Source organism: Camelus ferus, chromosome 21 (genome assembly GCF_009834535.1).
Source record: "Camelus ferus isolate YT-003-E chromosome 21, BCGSAC_Cfer_1.0, whole genome shotgun sequence".
Classification (NCBI taxonomy): Eukaryota; Metazoa; Chordata; class Mammalia; order Artiodactyla; family Camelidae; genus Camelus; species Camelus ferus.
In genome coordinates this window covers 1,556,602-1,577,733 of record NC_045716.1, presented here as the reverse complement: position 1 = coordinate 1,577,733, position 21,132 = coordinate 1,556,602, and the positions used below count along the sequence as shown (strand labels likewise).

The 21,132-nt window shown below is 47.1% G+C and overlaps 1 non-coding gene across 1 annotated transcript; it reads left to right on the top strand.

Moving 5' to 3' along the window:
• Positions 1 to 14,621: 14,621 nt before the first annotated feature.
• Positions 14,622 to 14,726, top strand: LOC116658838. The gene has a single exon (XR_004314130.1). It is a non-coding gene; the product is annotated as a U6 spliceosomal RNA (small nuclear RNA).
• Positions 14,727 to 21,132: the final 6,406 nt, after the last annotated feature.

Genomic DNA, 21,132 nt, shown 5'->3' with positions numbered 1-21,132 from the left:
GCTGGGCCCACGCCTTTTTACTCTAGGATCCCCAGCACCCTTACTCAGTACATGAGGAGGGGTTATATTCTGAAAAGAAGTTAGAAATCATTGGCAAATGACCTGCAGGTAGCAGTGATGTGGGAAGAGGTACTGTTCTCTCATCCAGAGAATAAATACCTAAAACTCAACTAGCACATTTAATCAATGTCCTAGGAAAGCCAAGTGGTTTTTGTAGGTAAACTAGACTTTACTTACACTTTTCTGGGGCCCTGTTTATTAGCCTAGGCTGCCACACAGACCTCTCCTTACACTGATGCCGTCACTCTTCGAGCCTTATTTCCCAGAACGTCCTTCACAAACCCTGCAAGCTCTATGGCCTGTCCCTCTGCCTCCAGGCCTTCACTTCCCACCTCTCCACTTTCGCTCTGCTGCCCCATCTCCCGGGGCCGCCCTTCCATGTCTGCACCTTCAAACTCACCTGGCACTGCCGTGGGCGACCCGCTCAGATGTCACCTCCTTTCAGAAGCTGTGCTGAAACCAGGCCCACGCCCAAGCCCCCAGACCCAGGATCCCACCTTCCCCTGGACGCCCACGTGGGGTTCAGTGTGTGTACGTGTGTCTTAGCCCTGGAGCAGGCTCCCCACCTGGGGCTGGACGTCCTGGGGCCACCCCATCCCTGCATCCCCCAGAGACCCAGCAAGGCCGTCCACGTTCAATCCTGTCCACTTTCCCTCCTGCCCCCAAGCTAACGTCAACTTGTGGATGAACGTCTAGTGTCCTAACCTCTTCCCACTCACCCATCTGTTGGTCACAGAGTAGCCAGACGGATCTTCTAAAAACACAAGACGGATCACATCATGCCCCTGTTTTGAAACCTTCAGTGCCCTTTCATTGCTCTTAGGGTACAACCCAAACTCCTTCCTGCAGTGCAGGGAGGACCCTGCCCCCGGCCCCCATCCCACGCCCGTCCCCATCTCCCCCTGCCACTCCTGTCCACTGTGTGCACCGCTCTCCTGTCTTGTTCTGAAGTCATCCTCCGCCCGGAATGCTCCTCCCTCAGCCCTCTGCCTGGCTGGCTCCTACTCATCTCTCACTTCCTCTGCGTGGCTTTTCTTGATCCCTGGCCACCCTGTGATCACCCTGCTCTCTCTCTCAGAGCACAGACTTCTCTCGGGTCACAGTGTTTGTCACAATTTGTAATTGTATATCATCTGTGAGACTGTTTCTGTTCCCGGTGCAGAGACTGTGCTACTACTGTCTTTAATCACAATGGTCTTTGCCACTGTTAATAGATGACCTTTCTGGCCGCCTTCCATTCTCCTTCCTGCTTCTGGTAGAACCCCCTTTCTGTTCAAGTCTCCATTCTCTGGAGGCCATTTGCTTTGGGGGAGATAGAACCCCAGTGATGCCCCAGGAAATGGGGTTCTGAATGGTATAGGCACAGGTATGAGATAGAATTCTGGTTAATAAGATGTCAGAGCAAATCTGCTTAGAATTTCTGGGAAAAATATTTTTCCCCCCTTCCTTACTGATTAAAAAAAAAAGATATATGGGAAAGAACAATCTTGCTTCTCCCTAGACAGTTTGTTAAGATGCCTGGAGCATTGGCAGCTATCGTGTGACCATGAGGAGAGCCAGCTGAGATCAAGCTATGTCTTAAGGGAAAGAGAATGATAATTTCTTTTTTTGATTAAAGTCAGCTGTTTAGGGAATCTTGCTTACTTCTGCAAAACCCCTTCACATTTGCCACATTCTGTGGGTGAGAAGCAAGCCACAGTCCCTGACCACACGAGGGGCGGGGATTACACAAGGACAGGGGTCTCTGGGGGCCGGCTTAGGCTCTGCCTACCACAACTGTAGGGCTCCAGGCTTCTCCTTCCTTGACTCGCCTGCTGGGTTAATATCACACACAATTGTCATTATTTGTTTCAGTGACTGTTTCCCAGCTAGACCAGTAAGCTCCTGGAGTGCAGGACCTGTGTCTGATTTTTCCACTTTCATTTTTTTAGCCTGTGCCATGGTAGACTCTCAAAATACGTGCTGCGGAAGGTGCTTTTAAACTCACTGTAATGTTTCGTTTGATTGGTTACACGTATCCATCTTGTTATGCAAATGAGGCCTGATAATGCCTATTCTTTTAAAGGATCTTCACATTAAGCACACTAGAGGCGAGGACGATTTTCATCTTTGAAACTTGATACACACAGTATCTAGCCCCTACACTGGTGGGCACTCGGTAAAAGTCTGACGAATGAGCTAGGATACAACCTAATGAAGAACACGTAATGATCGAAGCCCTGAACGGGCTCCTCACCACAAAATTGCTCTGTGGCTTTTCTCTGCACACATGGATCCGGCCCATCCTTAAAAGCCCAGCTGAGCTGCATCTCCTTCGTGAAGCCCTTCCTGACTTAAGCGAGTCTCAGCAATTTTCACTTTTCTGAATTCCAGTAGCATTTATAATCAAACCCCCAAACACAAGCACTCTCTGTTCCGTTATCTGCTTCCTGCCTTATCTATCTGGCTAGCTGCAAGCTCTCTGAGGGCATAAAGTATGCTTTCCACTTCTTTCTATTTCCCACAGAACCTAGCATCTAACAATCCTACTTACAGCAAAACTTGGTAAACATGCACTGACCTCAAAATTATTTCTAAGTATGGTTAATCTGATTTAATGCTAGTCCTACACATCCTGCAATTTTCTCTTCTTGGAGGCAACTGGCCATTTCAATCCTGTGTCTTCTCTCCATAGCATCCATCCACTAAGTGTGATCTAGCCACAGAGTCGGGGATGAGGTCTGCATCTCTCTTGGGCATGCTTAAATACTCCGCGGGTGGCTCTCTCTGGGAAGGTCAGGTCTCTGGAGAATTCATTTATGTGCTTCTTCACATACGGCGCACTTCCTTCAGGGAGGCAGGCTCCTCAGTCAGTGGGTGTCTAAGGGGAAATGCTGCTGTAAGTGAGACGGTGACTGATGCAGACGGAGTGGAAACTGACCACGTCACGATACAAAGAAAGAGGGGGAGTTGCAGGAGAGTCAGAAACTTACCTCATGTTTAGGAAAAGAGAGTTTTTAAAGATTCTCTTTTGCTTCCCCTGTGGTGTCTCTAACAACTAAAATGGTGTCTGGACACAGGATAAATATTTGCTGAATGAATGAACGGATGCATGATGAGTAAGTAATGGATGGTTGTGCTTGTCCCCCTGCTTCTCTAGGGACACAGACAGGGACACAGTAACTTTCCAGCCCCTCCCTGATTCCAGTTTTCCCCAGGGCTCACCTGAGTGCCCAGCCTTAGCCTCTAAGGGACATTTGAAGGCCCTTATAATAAATTTCAGTGTTTGCTTAAGTTTGTTCTAGTTAGTTTTGTTGTATGCCAAAAAAAATTTTTTTAATTGAAAAATAAAGAAAAAAAGAGCTTTGGCTAGCAAAAAGGGAAAATCAGATATGTGCCCCTGGCCAAGACTCCTGGCTTGGCTGAAACAATATATTGCTAAGGAGAGACGGGAGAGTCTCAGAACCAAACATAAACGCGTGGTCCACAGGGATCCCAGAGATGAGAGACAGGCAGAGCCAATGCGACTCCCCAGGGAATTCTCTCCGGAGGCCAAACATGCACAAACGATGGAGGATGCAGCTCCTGACCAAGGAGGAATCTGAATGCTGGGCAGAGCTCAAAGGCCCAGCACAGGGAAGGCTGAAGCCAGAGTGCGCTGAGGCTGCAAGAAGCACTAAGGACAGACGCAGCAGAGAAGGAGCAGGGAGGGTCACTGCCGGGGGTGGCGTCACATCAGCAGATGTCAAAGACAAAGCAGAACTCCTCAGCTCCTGCTTTATTCCCGAGCTACACAGGGAATGGAGACCCAGACGGAGAGAGGATGGGAAAGAAGCTGAGAGCTGCTTTAAAGAAATTCCAGGTATCAGACCTAGATTCGTGAAATCCCAGGAACTGAAAGATTTTGCAAGTACGACCACCCGACCTGGTCCCTGGCTGACGCACTGTGAAGGCTGGGGTAGAGGCTGGAACACCCGGATGGATGGGTTAGTGTGATTCTAGTTTTCTGAAAGACATGATTCTAAAAATGACGTCAGAGATTTACCAGCTGATCCCTGGGAAGAATTCTAAAAGATGGATTATTTTAAAAAGGCACTCAGAAACAAAAAGGAAGCTGGGGTTTTAGGAACTGACATGAGTTTACTAAGAACAAATCAAGTGAAAGCAAACTCACCCCCTTTTTTTTTGAGAAAACTTGCCAGGTAGGAGGACCAGGAAGTTGGCAAATATCAGAAAGATATTTGGCCAAGGTATTTATTCCTTGGATAAGACACTTCAGGCGAGTTAGTTGGCTCACTAGTATGTCCATAGAGTCTTCCTGGTGTGTCAGTGTCAACCCGTGCTTTCTGACCTTTTTATAAACAACTTGGATCAGCTTTACAAACGGCCCAAAGCTTGGAGACAGAACACCAACACGTACAGTAACAGAATCAGGGTTAAAATACGGGCTGAGTCATACTGATTCACAAAAAGTTCCAAGGCTGAAATTTGATGGGGAGACAGGTAAGGATTTACTCTCAAATTTAAAACTCAACTGCCCAAATATAGGAAGACAGTTACTCTAAGAACAACGCATTGGAAGTAGCCTCACCATCTGGGTTGTCTGCAAGGTCAGCGTTGAGTCAACAGGATCACGCAGTTGCCAAAACAGCTCATGCAATCGAGCGTTGAGTCAACAGGATCACACAGTTGCCAAAACAGCTCATGCAATCGAGGCCGCGTTAACAGAAGTGCAACCACCTCTTTTTTTTTTTTTTTTTTTTTTTAAGTGCAAACACCTCTTCTGTCAGTTGGCTCCTGACTCAACCACCCACCCAGGGGCCTGAGTAATCTCTCTGTTGACCTGCGCAGGAGACACACACCAACTCCCTACCTCGGAACATTCTTGCCTACACCCTTTCCTATTCATGGTGCCTGTCTGTCATCCTGGGCTCCCATCCTGACCTGGCAGGCGTTCACCTCTCTTTCCCCAGAACCCTGGGCTCAGACTAGGAGACCTTGTCTAGAAAGCCCCCATTTCAGTCAGTCATTATTCCCATCAGGTCACAGTCCAGCAGCCAGAGAGGACACACCTCACGTAGTCTTCACGAAGGGACACAGCCCCTTCTCTCTGGGGCTCAGCTTCTTTGCTGGGCTTCAGGGCAGTCAACATGGACCGCATTGGCACAGAATATGACTGAAGAGCCTGGCTTAATGATGGGCTTCTTCCAGGTCCTTCTCAGCACTCGGGTTGGCCCACCTGTCCAGGACTTCCATCCTGCTTGACAGCCATCCGACCAAGACCATCACCCCATTCATGTGAGTCAAACCCATCAGAGCTGTGTTTCCCAAGTAGAAGCACTTACCATCGATGTCTCACCAGATGATTTTAGGCAGCATGTGGATGAACATTCCCATCATAATAAAGATTGTAGTATTTTAGCTCATTTAATTTTTTGGACAGATAATACATTCACATGGTTCAAAGTGAACAAACATGAAAAGTTTTCCTTCCATCACTGCCAAACACTTCCCGCCCACTAGCAACGATTTACATTGCTTTATTGGCAGTCTTTTCTCAGAAGAGATTTTAAGCATATACAAACATAGACCCCCATTGCCTCCCCCTTTACACACATCACATTTGATACCCAGTTCTGCACCTTGCTCTTTCTTCCTAACAACAGTTCCTTATCAGGACAAAGAGAGCTTCCTCCCCCCTTTTTTTTAATGGCTGTGTAGCTTTCCTTCATATAATCAGGGTCCTATTGAGAAACAGTGACGTTGTTTCTAATTATATACTACCATAACAATGTTCCAGCGAAATGTTCTTGCATACTGTAGACGTTATTTCACACATCTGTGAACATGTTCATAGGATGCATTTACAGAAGGACATTCTAGGTAGGACAGAGAGTTTATTTATTTTAATGTGTGCTAGAGAAAGCATGCAGTTAGCGCACCAAACCCATAATTTCACGGTTACGTTTTATGATGAGGCTAATGTTTTAAAAAAAAAAAAAGTGAATTAATAGGGGGTGGGCACAGCTCAGTGGCAGAGTGCCTGCTTAGCACCCACGAGGTCCTGGGTTCAATCCCCAGTACCTCCATTAAGTTAAATAAATAAAAACTTAATTACCAACCCCACCAATGATAGGTGGATTGAAAATATGGCTAACAGTTGTGGAAGTGATCTATAAAAGACTGGAGTTGGAGAAACACTGACCTAGTGTGGAGCTATCAGCTTCCCTTCCAGAAGCTCCTAAAATCTCCATTTCTTGCAGGGTTCAGAGGTAGAGGCAACGCACAGAAGCGGGGGAGAGCTTCGGAGTCAGAGACCCGGGTTCAGATCTTGCCTTTCCTCCAGCTGCTGTGGGTCTCCCAGCCTCGCAGCCTCACTTTTCTTGGGTGGAAAGGCGGGTTGTGGGAGAGGAGCAATGATCCAGTCAAGCACTTGGGACGAGAGCCTACCTGATAAATTGGAGGCTGTTGTAACTCAGCTATTTTGAGTGAATCTGGGGGAGGAAGAGAAGTCAGAATCTCCGACCTGCCCAGCCACTCTCCCTTGCAACACTCCTTCTCCACAGAGACGTCTATCACGGCAGCTACGAGGGAAGCCGGTCACCGCGTGTGATTGCGCGCGTGACCTGTCAGTCAGCGGGGCCCCGGGCTTATAAGGTCCCCATGCTTGGTTTAATTCTCTGCTGTCACCATTTTGAAGTGCTTAATGCTTCTGAACAAGAAGCCACATTTTCACTTTGCACAAGGCCCTGGAAATTCTGTAACTCATTCTGTACATACTGTCGGGTACACATGGTCTCCTTTCTCTCACCGCCACCCCCGACGGACTGTCATCCCCTGTTGCTCCTGAATGCTGCTGGGTGGAGCCCATCCCCTCCAGACCCCCTGCAGAGGCTAAAATCTGGCCATTTCTGCTGTGGCCTGGGGCCCCCTCTGCTGACACCTTCTGCCCTGGTCCCACCTCGCTCAGACTTCTCAGCAAATTCCCAGCATCTTTCCTGAGAAGAGCCTTTGGGAGAGGTGCCGAGTTCCCCTAGATTTTCCAGGGAGCCTGAACTGGTCAGAGCCAGGGTTTGGGGGTGTCTCAGTGACTTCTGTCCTCTTTCATGCCCTTGAATTCCGTGGAAGCACATAACCACCGCTGGCCCTCTCTCAAGCTGTGTTTTAACCAAGAAAGCCTGGATTATAATCCTGGCTCTGTCCTGTACTACCTAAGCCAGCTTTCACAAGTCACACTGATTCTCAAGAGCCTCAGTTTCCTCATCTGCAAAATGGTTACATAAGTAGCACCCAACTTGCTGGTTTGTCCAGAGGCTGCCACGAAATGCCACGTAAAAGTTCCATGCAGCTGCCCACATGCAGTGGGTGCTTTCGGATTTCCAAATTTATGACAGGAAAATGAACACGCAGCCTCTGCCTGCTCCCTGGGGTGCTGAACCTCTGTGTGGCATCCTCGCCCTCCCATTCTTGGCTGGTTGGACCATAAGCGTCACAGCATCTGGGCACCACCTCTTCAGCTGGACCCTCGGACGTTCAACCCTACCTCTGTCCGAACTCCAAGCAGATTTCTCTCAGCTTCTGGTTTGTCTGCTCTCAGCTCTGTAGCCATTTTCTCCTTAGAATTTCTAGCACACAAAAGCTTTGCAGAATGCTTTATTGCATTGAGGTACAATTAAAGCCATAAAATTCAAGACACTCCGTCCAGTGTCACTAAATGCTGTGAAAATCTCCTTTTATGTAAAACAGTGGACTTCCTGCTTTAGAATCTAGTGTAATTTTCCATTAAACAGAGCTGTTCGTACGTCCTTCTCTCCCTCTGTGGATTGTCTGCTTACAAGCTGTGGGCGAGACGTCGATTCTTTGCAGCCACAGTCCTTCCAGACCGTCTCTTGCTTTCTCCTTCCATCCCTGTCCATTGGGAAGGAAGATGGGAGAATAAGGTGTTCTGAGCCTGGAGAAGTGGTTCTTATCTGGACAAGAAAACATATTAAGAAGCTGTTGGAGGGGGGTGGGTACAGCTCAGCAGTGGAGGACAGCATGCACAAGGTCCTGGGTTCCATCCCCAGTGCCTCCATGTAAAAGAAAAAAAGCTACTGTAATATTCCAGGCAAGAAATAATAATGCCAAGCTAGCTGCAGGAAGAGAGGAAGGGTGGGAATAAATGCCAAAGATGATCTGTTTTGCACATGGAGATGAAAAAGAGGAGGAATCAAAGATAAAGGAGTCCCTGGTGTTTCCAGCCAGAGTGATGGCGAGGCTGGCACAGCCATGGCCGCCACAGGAGATGGAAAAGATGGAGAGGTAATCCGTCTGCTCCCACAGCTTTGTACCGGTAACTCCTGGCCATACTGGCTCTGCAGAACACAAATCTGAGATGGGCTGATACGGCTTTAAGAAAACAAGGGCTGAGCTTGAGAGCTTTCCTAGTTGAGGCAGGGGGGGCCTGTGAAGTGTTGAGGGAGACAGTGTTCAGCGAGACAAGAAAAGAGTCAGGGCGACGCGGTCACACGTGTCAGGAGGTGAAATACTTCAAGGAGCGGGTGAGGAGGCTGAGGGCCAAGGCGAGGGCTCTGGCAGAGCCGCTGCCATGCAGGGGAGGCAGAAGTCAGGGTGTGAGGCGCAGGGGAGATAAGCAGGGGGCGAGGGGACAAGGGGTGGCTGCTTTCTCATCAACGCTGCGAAGGAAGGAGAGCTCCACACTTGGTGGGCGTGGTGCCGCCCTGGGTGCAGCCCCCACGCCTCTGCCTGGCACTTTCGAACCCCACGCGGGTTCCAGCATCTTTCTGAAGTAACACCTCTCCCCTGACGAAATGGTGTTTTCCTTCTTGCTGCAGAAGCTCTAGCTGCCTGCTTCCTGAACAGAACTGAGCAGCTAAATTAGGTTAAATCAACCCCAACTCTTTTCCACAGTTTCACCAAGTAATCCAAGAAAACGCCTGGGGTCGCAGAGAAGGACTCGGTGACAAGCAGCAGTGACTCTGAGGTCTTCAGAGCCCACCTGCCAGGGGCCCAGGTCTGAGGCAGACGTTTTCCACGTGCACCTCCTCCCCTCTGGGCACAGAGTTTGAGGCGGAAGTGCCTCCCAAGCACTGTGCACGTGGAAGAGGCATAATGACAGAAACAACCCACCAAAAAGCCCTCCCCCTGTAGGTGAGTGAAAGCGAGGAGGGCACAGGTCCACCCGTGTTCCCACTTGATCCTCGAGAAGGTCGGGGAACAGAGGGCTGCGTTCTCAGAACTTTGTCAGAAACGAGCAGGACCCATCCAGCCCCTTCTCCATCGTCCCCCCTCACTGTGTACCCTGTGACTGCCTGTTTGCCACTGCGGGTCCCCCGAGACGAGCCCAATTCCATATCTGCACGCTCCCCCCCTCCCCATGCATCTAACCGCTGTAGTTGCAAAGGCTGGCACCTTCCGGGGTAGGAGGGGCGCTGGCAACTAATCCGAATAACAACAGCCTCGGTCATTCTCTATTGAGCTCCTACTGCGTGCCAAGAAAGCTCAAAAACTAGGCGTGAGTCCTTTTACTCACTCTTTGCAAAAACCTGTTGACAGTAAAAGGAGCGGGGTCTCAGCCTAAGGGACTTGTTCAAGGTTACAGAGCACGTAAATGACCAGGGTCAGGACGCAGTTCTGCCTGACTCCAAAGGCAGTCCCTGCTCAGTAAGGAAGAGGGAAAGCCATGGCCCCCTCAGAAGCGTTTCGCTTATTCTTGCTTTGGCAGCAGTTTTCTTTCCCAGAATCCAAAGGATGTCAAAGACAGTTCACTTGCAAACTTTGCCCCCCCCGCCCCCCGATCAACAAGCAAACAGCAAACAAAACCCAGCAAAAGCGGGGACTCTTTTTCCAGGAGCGGTGCTCTCCTGTCCAGAAGCCAGGAGCGATTTGACCTTTAGAGGTCTCCTCAAGTTCTGAGCCACAATCAGATAGACTCAAGCCCTTGGCCACACAGAACAAAAGCTTCACTTCCTGCTTTAAAGTCTCCGGCCTCGGATGTGTCAGTCCATCAAAAGCTGAGTCTCCCCAGTGCGAAATGAATTATGGGAGAAGCAGTGAGAGACAGCTGGGCCTGAGGGCAGAGGACACAGGGCAGTACGGGCCGGGCTTCAGCAGCTGGGCCAGGGGAGGCTGGGAGCCCGAGGGTGGGGGCTTCCATCAGCACAAGGGCCGCCACACATGCAAGCAGGTTTTGCATCACGGCCTTGACCTCCTAACTTTTTAAAAGCTTAAATATATACTAGAAATGTTTCCTCATTTTGTGACCTCTAACAAGTTTCTATAAAGGCAAATATTAAAAAAAAAAAAATAAAAGCCAGAACTTTAACAAATGTCTGAGACGTTTGGGATCCGGAGCCCCTGGCATGACCCTGTGTTCTTCCCTTATCTGCTGTGGTCCTTGCGTCTCCCAAGACGCCGACCCCGTGGGCCTCCACCTGGAGCCCATTTTAGCTGAAGGAGCCTGGGCCCGCAGCTCCACCCCCTTAGCCACTGCCCTGGGCCCAGGTACCTTCTCAGATCCCCCGGGGCCACCCGAGGGGTCTGGAATTCTTTTCTGGCTCAGGCTGGGGCACCCTGGCAGAGAGCTGGGCAGGGAGCAGACTGGCCCTGTGGGAAGGACTGGGGATCTGGTGACCCCTAGCTTTCCTGAGATGTTTTGAGAAACTTCCAGTAAAGGAACACTGAGGTCATTGGCCAAAGTCAACTGGAGACAACCTCTTAACAACTAGATTGTCTCTGCCTGGGGAGGAAGCAGGTGAATGCTTGCTCGCTGGGGCTTTCATTTTAACTCTGGAAAAATCTGTGTCACCTGCTGAAGCTCCCACTGAGCTGTTTTCAGGCCCTGAGCAGGGACTCCTCAGACAACCGCTCACTTTGGATTCTGCTCCTAGCATCTCTATAGCAACCTGGGTACCAGCTGGAAGACCAAGAAACCCAGCAGGGCCCTGATTACCAGGCTCAAGGAAGAGCACGGAACAGGCGACAAACAGTGTCAGTTACCAGAGGGTTTTTGTTTTTTGTTTTTTTTCTTTCAAGATAGAGTTCTGAGGAATTAAAAAATGTGTTTAGTTGACCATGAGGTAGCTTTAAAAATCAGATGCTTTTAGGTGGGGTGGTGGTGGTGCAATAGCTCAGTGGTAGGGTGCACACTTAGCATGCACGGGAGCCCTGGGTTCGATCCCCAGTACCTCCATTTAAAAAAATTGGATACTTTTGCTCAATTCTAGGAAAATGGTTAACAAATTGGCTCTGGGTTCTGTTTTTAAGGCAAACGTTCGTGTTTTAAATTTAGCAGTTCAAAGTCCAACAATTCACTTCTATTTTGTTTAGGCAAAAAGTCACGACGCTGTACCACTGAGTTAGCTGTTTTCTAAGCTACATTTAATAATCATTTTCTTATCAGTCTCTATACTCGTTGTTTTAACTGAGAGAAGGAAATGGAGACTCGAAACCCAAGGTTGATGTCAAGCTTAGCGGAGTCCTCAGATAATCAGAGAGCTCCAGTCTGCGCACTCTAGCGTCCTCTTAAGCAAAGTCCGGCTCAAGAGCCTTGCCCTGAAAACCCCTACATGTGACAAATGTATTCAAATGATTTCTTCCTTCTTCCAGAATTAAAATGTTCCAACAGCTTGGCTGTTCCGACATGCCATCTTCGGTGAACCAGAGGGGTTCCCTTTTCTCTTTGGACTTTCTCTCAGCCAGCTGGCTCTCAAAAAGATTTCCTGTGCTTCTCATAACATGTGACACTACAACACCTGTCTAGACCTCAAATGATTCTTCCGGGTCCGGTTTGCAAAATCTCGAGCCAGTGTTTGATTGGTTATCATTATTGCTCTTGCTTCAGAAACGATTTCCCAAGCACTCAGCCAACTACCCAAGGCAGGGTTTCTGCACTTCAGCTGATTACTCCATGCTTCCGCTCACCAAGCACGCACTCGGGGAGATAAAACCATAGAGTCTTAGGTTCATTTGCTCCCTTTGAACTAAACAACAACAAAAAAAACCCCATCTGTTACCTTTGGCCAATCGATCCCCCAGTTCAGCTCTTAGAACTGAGCCCCCCATGCGCAGGGACATTTCCACGTCTTCTGGAGGCCAGTGTTAGGCTGGAATGTGAGGAGAGGTGGGAGGGCAGGGAGGGAAGGGGGCCAGGTGTCCAGGTGGTGGATCCAGGCTGCAGAAGCCTGTATCCATAGTGCCTCCTTTCACTTGACCTCTAGCAGACTTCGGTGGTACTCAGAGAACTGAACCCTCTCTCTCTCATCCAGTTCCTGGGTGTCCTCTGAGTCACACTCAGGGATGAGGAAGTAAAAAGGGCTGTGAAATGAGCCTCGTTGTCATGTGGTTCTTTTCTCCTAATTTGGTCTGACAGGCCTGGGCACAGGGGCCTGGGGAACATCTTTCTTGGCAGAGAGAGAGGGGAAATCTAGTACCTTCTGTTTTCTCATTTGATGTCTGAGCTGACCTTCTGGCTGAAAATCTCCAGAGGACAAGAGCTGAGCCATAACTATCTTTTTTTCTTCTTTTTTTCCTTTTCTTTTATTATGGGTCCTAGTTAGGACACACGTGTGATTTCTAGGCTTGGAAAATGCATCTTTGCAATAAGGGTGATACAGAATGCAAAAACCCCCACTGCAAAAAATTGTACTTTTGTGGCAAATATTCATTTTCCCACCAATAGAGATGCAAAAAAAAAAAAAAAAAAGTCTGTATTTTTCCAAACTCTCTATTTTTAGCTTTTTCTTCTGGTGGCAGAAAACATAGTCTTATTTGGTTCCAGGCATACTCAGACACTTCAAGTTTAAACCTACTCAAGTTCCCCTAGTTTGATATTTCCAAACTTTTCTGGGGGCTGTCATTTCTCCCTTTTGAAGCTAGCTGCTTCCAGGAGATAGTGGTCTTCAGTGCCTCTCCTGTGAGTTCCCCATCCAACTGGTCTCTCTCCCTTCTTGATCTTCTAGGGGATGGGAGGGTGGAGGCAGGGAAGAGAGGGTTGGCAGGGGGAGGACTGGTGGAGAGTGTAGTAGACTGACTCAGCCAGCATTCTCCACCCCTCCACCCTGTATTTCCATGTTACATAAGGGCCGCTGCTTTTGAATTTAAAAGACAACAATTTGTTGGCTTTCTTCTCTAGATCCACCATGACAATTCTTCTCTGGGACAAATGGCAGCCTCCTGTTTCTCCATAGGAATGTGGGGAAAGGTCATGAAATGAAAGAGAGGGTGGGGGGCGGTAATATTCCATTAACACTTTGCACTACGACATCGCCATACGTTGCTGTGGAGAAGCTCTCCTGACACTCCATCCCTTGTACAATTGACTCTCACCAGTGGATGCCCCATGGCTGAGCAAAGGGCTCAGGCCAGCGCCAGCGGCTCACGTGGTCCAGGATGGAACCCAGGGCAGCGGTTCCCTAGGTCCTCATTCTCCCCACATCCCGAGGAGGGGTGTGCTCGGACGGACGGGCAGATGTACTCTGGGACCCTGTCCTCTACTGCCCCTCCCTCTCCTATCTTCCCCTTTTTCTTTCTCTTTTATGCTCCCTCCCTCACTCCTTCCCTTCTCTCTTTTGAAATGTGGTTTGCATGTAGTAAAATGTACACATGTGAAGCATACAGCTCAGTGAGTTATTACCCGTGTATGCCATCACACCCAGAGTGCCCCCTTTTTATAGGGAGATCGTGAGTGCAGTCTTGGAACTGGGACAAATACAGCCTAAACTGGGGCACAAAATGGTCTGACCTTGTGTGCCAGCTTTTCATAAGGGTGTCTGGCCTTTGAATTCCTCAGCCCCTCCCACCTCAGCTGAGATAGCAGGGTTAGCAAGACTCCATCAAGAAAACTTCCCAGCCCAGAGGCCCTGCAGGGTCCCTTCCACCTGCTGGGGAGGGAACTTGATGACCACTTGACCTCGGCGAGGTCCCAGATGGGAGTGTTGGTGGTCTGTTCTGGGCTCATCAGTCATGTGAATGTCCTGCCCCAGATGAGGAGCTGGGTCTTGTGGGAACACTTCAGAGTCACCCTGCTTGTGGTGCGGGCTGAGCTGTGTGGGTGAGGTTCACACAGCTACACTTCCTTGTCAAGTACTAGCACAGAGTCACCAAGCAGAATCGGAACCAGAGTCAGCTGAGAACTAATCTGAGGTTTTCTGATTGCAGCCATGATTTTTGACAACTTTTCCTCCACTGCTTTGAGATGTTCTCACAATGAACAGGGTCTTGGGTCCCTGTAAAAGGCAACAGACCAAATCATGCAGGGACTGCCCTCTGAAAAACACTCACTATCAGCTTTGGGAAAGTTGAAATTGGTACAACCTTTCTGGAGAACATCTTGTAATACACTTCGATTCAGCATTCTACTTCTAGAAACCTGTTCTGCTGAAATACGCAAATGTGCAAATACCCGCCCTCTGGAGCCCCACATATGCACACTGTGGCACTGTTTATAATAAGCACGGTAGGTAAGAACTTTTTTTAAACCTAAGTGACCACCAATAGGGGAAATTTTAGATAAATTATGATACATGTGTACAGGAACAGAATGAGGTAGATCTATACATGCTGTTATTAAAAAATGGCCAGCTGCTCACTTCGGCTGCACATGTACTAAAATTGGAACAACACGGAGAAGGTTAGCATGGCCCCTGTGCAAAGATGACACTCAGATTTGTGATGCATTCCATCGTAAAAAAAAAAAAATGGGAGATGGCCAAGCTACTGGGTTAAGTAAGACACAACACAAACCAAACAAAAACCTAAAGAAGAGATTGATAACTTTTTTTTAGTAATTTAACGAGAATATGACATTAGCACGTGTACTGGGAAAAGGGGTAGACCACGAGATGAACACTGCTTACCTCCGGGGTGTGGGAGGAACGTTAGGGGACTTTTATTTATAGCTTTTATATTTTGATATTGTTGGAATTCCACAAGGAGCTTGTATGACTTTTGAAATATGAAAAACTATGTTTTTTTTTTTAAGTATTCTCTTGAGAAAAAGGAAGAAGTCTTTAAACTGGTGAGAGGACAGAGAATTTTTCCCATGACGGTTTCCAGACACCCCAGGTTAGTCTATCTATAGAATTGGTCCCAAGGGCGGGGATTAGTAGAACCGGGGTGGAATGTGCAGGGCAGAGACGTTCCTTCGTTCAGGGGCCGTAGTGGGTACAGGAGGCAGCCCGTGGTCCCCGTGATCCCAGCCTTCAACCCTCTGCACTCCCCTCTCCTTGAATGTGGACTGGACCTACTGCCTTGCTTCAAGTGAAGAGAATATGGCAAACAAAGTAAGAAGAAACAAGTTATTAATATAAACAGAAACAATTTTTTTAAATTAAAAAAAAAAACGGGGAGGGTATAGCTCAAGCGGTAGAGTGCATGCTTATCTTGCATGAAGTCCTGGGTTCAATCCCCAGTACCTCCTCTAAAAATAAACGAATAAACCTAATTATAAAAAAAATTTTTTTTAAATATGAAAAGAAAAAAAATAGAATACTGCAAAAGTGATGGGATGTCACTTCCAAGATTAGGTAACAAAAGGCTGTGTTTCCATCCAGCTAGCTCTCTCTCTTTCTCTCTCACTCACCCACTTTGGTGACATCGGCTGCTCTGTGATGGTCTGCACCGTGGAGATGCTGGTGTGGCCAAAAGGACAGCCTCCCGGCAGCAGCCAGTGAGAAGCTGAGGCCCTTTGTCCAACAGCCTGTGCAAAACTGATCCTGTCTCAGTCGAACTTTGAGCTGAATGTGGCTCCCAGCCCGACAGCTTGATTGCAGCCTTGAGAGAGACCCTGAGCCAGAGGACCTGGTTAAGTTGTGCCAAATTCTCCACCCACAGCAGCTAACTGTGAGATGGTAAAGCCGTGCTGTTTGGAGCCTCTGCATTTGGTAGTTTGTTATGAAGCAGGAGACAGGTGATACAGCAAGGGAAACGATGGGGCCTCTGACTCACTCAAATCGGGCAGAGGCACTGGGGGAGCAGCACCTTGTTGATTAACTCCATCTGTATGAGAAGGTCACCTTTTAAGACTTTTACTGGAGTTTCTCAATTTGAAAACCCAGGGTAGTTCCAAGGAAGACATAGATGCTTCCGGGAATGATGCCCTGCCTCCTCTGTGCAAATGTTGCATACATGGCGGGGTCATAAAATACGCGTATTGAAAAGACGTGTCTGGTAGCAGGCCTCCCAGACGGCTCCTCTAGTCCAAGCCTCCTGGTCATCACGCCCTCGTGCAGGCTGCCCACGAATCAGAGCTGGCCTGTGGGACCCGCAGAACACCGCAGCCCCGACTGCTTGTGACTTCCGGCCATAGGTCATAAAATCGCAGACTGGGACACCTGGATGGTTTTCTCTGCTGGAAGCCAGCTGCTGTGTCATGAGGACACTCAAACAGCTCTGTGCAGAGGCCCACGTGGAAAAGAACTGGGGCTTCTTGCCCACAGCCAGCAAAACTGTGCCAGCCTGGTGAGGGAGCCGCCCTGGAAGCAGGTCTCCAGCCTCAGATGAGCCTTCGCGTGACTGTCACCCCTGCTAACACCTGAGTCCAACCGCATGAAAGTCTCAAAGCAGAAAATACTCAGGAAGCCACCACCAAACTCCTGACCCACAGAAACTGTGAGAGATAACAAATGATTGGGTTTTCTTGGTTTATATATATATATATATATATATATATATATATATGTATTTTAATAGAAGTATAGTCAGTTTACAATGTTGTGTCAGTTTCTGGTGTACAACACAATGCTTCAGTCATACATAACATACATATATTCATTTTCATATTCTTTTCCACCATAAGTTACTACAAGGTACTGAATAGAGTTCCCTGTGCTGTACAGTATGTACTTGTTTATCTATTTTATATATATTAGTATCTGAAAATCTCAAACTCCTAATTTTTCCTTTCCCACCCTCTTTCCCCCTCTCCCCTCTGGTAACCGTAAGTTTGTTTTCTATGTGAGTCTCTTTCTGTTTTGTAAATAAGTTTTTTTTGGGGGGGGGGTTCCACATATAAGTGATATCATACGGTATTTTTCTTTCTCTTTCTGGCTTACTTCACTTGGAATAACAATCTCCGGTCCACCCATGTTGCTGCAAATGGCATTATTTTATTCTTTTTATGGCTCAGTAGTATTCCGTTGTATAAATACACCACAACTTCTTTTTTTTTGGTATTAGTTTGCATTTTAATTTTTTTAACATTTTTTTTTATTGAGTTATAGTCATTTTACAATATTGTGTCAAATTCCAGTGTAGAGCACAATTTTTCAGTTATACGTGAACATACATACATCCATTGTCACATTCTCTTTTGCTGTGAGCCACCAAAAGATCCTGTAATACACCGCAACTTCTTTGTCCAGTCATTTGTCGATGGGCATTTAGGCTGCTTCCATGTCTTGGCTATTGTAAATAGTGCTGCCATGAACATTGGGGCACATGCATCTTTTTGAATTAAGATTCCCTCTGGATGTATGCCCAGAATTGGGATTGCTGGATCATATTTTTAGTCTTTTGAGGAGTCTCCATACTGTTTTCCACAGTGGCTGCACCAAACTGCATTCCCACCAGCAGTGTAGGAGGGTTCCCTTTTCTCCACAGCCTCTCCAGCATTTATTATGTGTGAGCTATACAAAACAAATTACTCACTTGAAAATAAATGAGTAGAAATTAAAATGAATAAAATTATAAAATAATCGATAGTGAATACACTGACCTTTAACTCAGTCATCAAGTTGAAGAAAATCTTAATTTAAAGGTGCTTCTGGAATCTTGATTCAATTTTTGGATAAACAAAAAGAGGCATGATGCTATTCAGCAGCATGGTCCATTTACGGCATTTGTGACCCTAAGAACTGACACGATAAGAAAACTCTAAGCATAAATGGAGTCAGAAAAGGTGATATAAGTTCATGGATTCTATTTAATGACTTTTTTACCCTTAAGGGAAACAAAGTCCCGGGACACATCTCTGATCTCAGAAGGTGATGCCACAGAATCGTGAAAGCTTGTCCATATAAGTTCCCTTGATGCCGCTGTCAGTCAGATGTGAGCTGGAATTCTGTCCGTCAGCCTCTTTCTCTGGTGACTTGCAGAGCCACACACTACAAAGGCTGCACATGTTACCCATCATGGCTCTAATTTCCACCCAAGGCTGATACATTTTCTGCCTAAAGTTCCACGTGGAAGTAAATTGAATGTTTGTGACTAAACTTGATTGGATCCAGGTTATTTGAACCTAGGGAGGAGTTTACTCTTTGCAGAGCTCTCAAATTTGTGCTTCTAGTATCTTCTCCTATTCGGGGAAGCCGGGACCTGTGCATGGAACTTGGGGATATCTTAGGTGATTTGGCTCAATCAATATCATGCAACCAATAGATATTGGCTGAGTATCAATTATGTCAAAGTATTGTGGAGAATGAGTAAGTCACTGCTCCTGTGACGTCAAGAAGGCCATGGGGTCTAGTAGAAAGGTTGGGAGGGTGTCCTGGGGAACATTAGCTAAATGCTGGGCTGGGAAATATGTAAGTCAGGATGCTGGACTGTGGAATTCAAGTGAGTCATATACTGTTCAATTTGTGATTACATACACAGCCTTTGGGTAACTGTCTCATAGAGTAAGAACAGACGCAAACGTAGATAATATATGTTTATTATGTTTATACATCCAAGTAATGTAGGTGATGAAGTTAAACGGAACCGTAGGAGTGAATCTGCGTGCCGAGTTGGTTGTGGTTCATCGATGTGGGGAAGCAGCGCCACCTAGAGGCAGATGATGCGCTGTGCGTCAGTGTGTCCCAGGCTTGGCCGGCTCGTCTAAGGAGGCATCTGCATTCTAGTGCACAGAGCATTTTAACGCTGCGGTTTTCACACCTTCTATCAGGGATGATGGGCTGAGGTGGAGAGGGGTTTGGGGAAAGATCCACAGCAGGAATATGGACAAAAGAAGCTTTGTTTCAGAGCACCCCTTTCTAAAATGTCCATTCAGTGTTTTTGAATTGGGCGTAATTACCTTCCATTCCCAGTCACTTTATTTTTTGTACTTTTTTTTTTTTTTGTCTGTAAGGTGAAGTTATTTATAAATCTAAAGGGAAAATGACGTGTTTAAAAATCGGTCTTCAATTTTGGGTTATTTGCTCAGTTGCTAGCCAAAGCAATCCATGGAAATAAAACAGCATTTTCACAGTTTAGAAATAAGCAATTCAAACACCTTGAGTCATTTCGAGAACTGTGGGAGGGCACTGCTTGCACTAATCTGCCTGAGAAGCACATATTTATTTATTAGGAATGATTCCGAGTGCCTTAGCATGAGCATCAGGTAAACTAACTGGAAAAGTGAGGCAGGGGGATTGGAGAGAGGAGAGAGAGGGAAGGCAGGCAGCAGGTGCAGGGACTGAGGAAAGAGAGAAAGAAAACAGAGAAGAAAAGCATTGGGGCAAAGGAAGGATACATGGCAAATGAAACAAGAAGCGGAAAGGGCAGAGGCGGACACTGGCAGGGTAGAACTTACGCAAACCCATCCAAACCCAACCCAAGGCTGGCCGACAACGTGACGGTGCCGGGCTGAGGAACATAGTCAAACATGCATCTTTGGGCTGGTGCCCTGTGGGCGGTGGGTCAGTTCCTCCTCCAGAGTCTGTGATTTTGATCCCGATTTCCTCAAGCCTGGACTTTTCTCAGGGATTTCCCTGCAAAAACTCTTAATCTAAAACTGGCATTGAGAGTGGAATGTGAGGGCACTCCAGAAGTATGGACGGAGATAAGCTTCCAATTCAGGGTACCTCAAAATTATACTGAAGGTGGTCAGAGTGATTCTTAGGCATTCAATTAAGCAGATAATTTTTAATTTATGACCAGTCATCTGTTGAACTTGGCTAATGAAACGAGAGATTGCAGCTCTGGTTGTTGCTAAATGGAATTACGACAAAACTAATAAAAACAGAAGCTTATTTAGTTAAAAGGCATCATCTATGAAAACATGAGAAACAGGAACCTTCCAAAAACACGGGTAAAGAGCCAGACACCAGGGAAACGCATGCCTTTGAGAAGCCCAGCCCTCAGTCACTTCTCTCTTCTCTAGTGGAGGTATGTGTGTTCTGGGCGTTGACCTCACAGCTTCCTCTCCTAATCTTTCTTCTGACTTCTATGCCTGTCAACTGTGGCCTCTGTGAAGGGCTCCTGAGTGGACTTCACCTCTCAACAGGACCCTCCAACATCAACAGAGGATGGATAAAGAAGTCATGGTCTATATACACACACCAGCAGCAACATGGATGGACCTGGAGCTCATCACACTGAGTGAAGTTAAGTCAGGCAGAGAGAGACAAATACCGTATGCTATCACTTATACGTGGAATCTTAAAAAATGATGCAAACAAGCTTATTTACAAAACAGAAACAGACTCACAGACAGAGAAAACAAATTTATGGTTACCAAAGGGGAAAGGGAGGAAGGGTTAAATTAGGAGTTTGGGATTTGCAGATACAAAATACACAAAATAGATAAACAACAAGGTCCTACTGTATATCACGGGGAACTATATTCAATACCTTGCAATAACTTCTAGTGAAAAAGAACATACACATATGTATGACTGAATCACTGCGCTGTACGCCAGAAACCAACACATTATAAATCAACTATATTTCAACTAAATCAGACAACAGCAAGACATACAGTCCCCTCCAAGCATTAAGGCGTGAGATTTCTAGAGAAAGCTCAGCCCTCCTCTGTCCTGGGGACATCTGCATTTCCTAAGTACTGGACTTGAGAGAAAGTGTGGTAGGACTTTGGAATCAGGCGGATGTACCAGAATTCACTTCCTACAAACTGTGTGTCTTGTATGATAGACAATTCTTTAAGCTTCAGTTTTGAAGGTAAAATCAGATGGGACTGGCAGAGTAGGTACTCAATAAAAGATGGCTTTTGTGTTTTAGCCCACCTCTTCTCACTCAGAATCTTGCTTTGGAAATGAAAAGCCGTACTACTACCACACGCCGGGGGCACCATGCCTTTGGTTTCCTGCTATCTGTGTTCTATTTCATGTAGTTCATAAACGTGGTCACTCTGGGCCACACGGACCCAAGCAGCAGTTC